A 2626-nucleotide genomic window follows, 5' to 3' on the forward strand; every position below is an offset into this window, starting at 1 on the left:
AATGCTAGTGAGGATGTGGAGAAACTGGGACCCTCCTACATTGCTGGTGTAATTGCAAAATGGTCCAACCACTCTGGAAAACAGTATGGCGCTTCCTCAGAAAATTGGGAATAGAAATGCCTTATTATTCAGCAATTCCTCTTCTTGGTATATATACGCAAGAAATACTAGCCAGTACACAAGTAGATATGTGCACACCAATGTTCATAGCAGCACTATTCACAATAGTAAAAAGATGGAGACAACCTAAGTGGCCATCAATGGAAGAATGGATAAACAAACTTTTCTACATACACACAATGGAATACTATGCTACTTTGTAGAATAACAAGGAACCTGCGAGTCACCATGTAACATGGATGAACTTTGAGGACATTATGCTGAGTGAAATTAGTCACAAAAGGACAAATATTGCATAAGACCATTATTGTAGAAGGTTAAGAAAGGATACCCACACTAAAAGGGAAAAAAAAAAAAAAAAGTTCTTTGTTGGTTACCGGGGTGGAAGGGAGGGATGATAGAGCACAGGGTAGGGGATAGACACATCAGACACATCATAGTTTGAGTATTGGGGAGGGAAATACACAAGAAGAGGGAGGGGAATGGAAGCACAAGGTAGATAGGGAAACACTGAGGCAGGTTTGCATGGGCTAAATGGGACAGAGGTAAATAGTGATGCATGCTCAACCTTGGAACAACAGGGCTATGTGATACAGAGATCAAGGCACAGTCTGAATCGGTAAAAGAGAGGAAATAATGTTAAAATGCTTGACTGTCTTATAAATATTGGTTTCCCTTGCCTATTATTGTAAAACAGACACTTGAGGGTGATAGAAAGGAAACATGATTATAGAAATATATTATAATCCCATCTTCAGCCTATAACTGATTGGAATACCTGAAAGGAGTGCTAGAATTTGACCAGTGAAATAGGCTTCTTGCGGAGACTTTGCAGTGTATAGAACTTTAGGTGGATCCTGAGGTCCATCCAGAACCTTCTGAGGTGGGAAATTTCCACTTGAAAGGACAAGCAGACCAGCCTGGAGTAGCTAGAGGAACAGAAGATACTTTTGAAAGAAAGACCAGCAGGAAAAAATACAAAACAAAAATGACAGCCTGATTGGCTACTACAAGAACAAGCAAGTTGTTTGCTGGGGAGCCATCAAGGCAAACAATCAAGTCCCTTCAGGACAAACCTCCCCCACAAGACCGAGACTCAAAGGGAACATACAAGCAGGCATGTAAGCTTGCTGGCAACCACATTGGTATACTGGTGTGTGGAAGTGGAGGAAAGGTAGCAATGAAGATATGGACTGAATTAGACCACGTTCCCTAGACTCCTGTCGACATGGAGATGAGAGAGAGAACAGGAAAGGCTGGTTGGACCAAAGTATGGTGAGACCTGAGGTCTCCTAAGCCCATGGGCAATGACTTAGCCACAGAGGACTAGAACTGAGAGTGAAGCGTTCAGCTAATATGAAGTGAGGGGAGATGCACAAGAATGCCCAAACTTGCAGATGGTACCCATTTGAGCTAGCTTCAATGGCTTGATGTTCAGAACTTGACTAGAGGATGATTTTAAAAATTTTTGGTAAAGGAAACAAGTGTAAATTGCTACAATTTGATGAACTTGACATATACTTATGGATGTAGTAGCTCAAAATAACAACTGAGCAGGAAGGGATCTTCACAAGTATCAATCCTATCCCCTCTGTATACAGGGTAGATAGTGACGGGCAACTTAGATATTGGCTACCTAAAATGAGGGGGATGTAAAGGCACAAAGTGGCTGGCTTACAAGTTTTCAAGAGGGAGTTTAGTTTAAGAGTGTGCAGGGGAAGGTAGAATCCTCACTGAATAATTTTAATCTTGCCTTGATGGGTCTGATGAAAGGAGATGGGAATAAGATTCTTAAGATTAAAAACTGAGTAATTGTTATCATGAATAATTGTGATTGTCACAACTGTAAAGGTAGAAGTTTTGTAATGAAGAGGGGGAAGTAGTTAATCTTACAATTCAGGAACACAGTATCCTTGGACTTTCAAGGGAGAAGAACAGGAGCAAAATGTGGGACCCTATGCAAAGAAGCAGCAACACCAGAGATGGAGGCAGAGATAATGACATGGAGAGATAGAGCAGTTGAGGAATCCAGACTCATGGAAAGGGAAAGGCTGTGTGCTGACAGCCAGAAGGCAGGCTTGCAGAATGTGCTCTTTGATTGGTTGTTTAAATGATTATATATTCCTGTGTGTTTTTGTGTATATTAATAAAACAAAAAAACGGAGGGAATAGAAGCAAATACTGTTGAATGATGATGCATGGAGGGGAATTGTACTCATTGCAATGAAACGAAATATGATAGGATGAGTGTAAAACTGATGTTCTCCCATATAAACCATCATTCAATTCACAGTAAAAACTTAAATAATAAAATAAAAGAGGCACAAGAGAAAAGGAAGCAATTTCAATTAATGTATTAACATATACGATTTTCCAACAACAATAAAACCAACCAAGAAATGTGTGTGGTTATATATGTAGGTATGTATACATGTACCAGGGTAAGTCAAAAGGTACTAGGATACCAGTTCATACATGCACGGATTTATTTCAAGTAAAACATATT

Source organism: Chrysochloris asiatica, unplaced genomic scaffold (genome assembly GCF_000296735.1).
Source record: "Chrysochloris asiatica unplaced genomic scaffold, ChrAsi1.0 scaffold00061, whole genome shotgun sequence".
Taxonomy (NCBI): Eukaryota; Metazoa; Chordata; class Mammalia; order Afrosoricida; family Chrysochloridae; genus Chrysochloris; species Chrysochloris asiatica.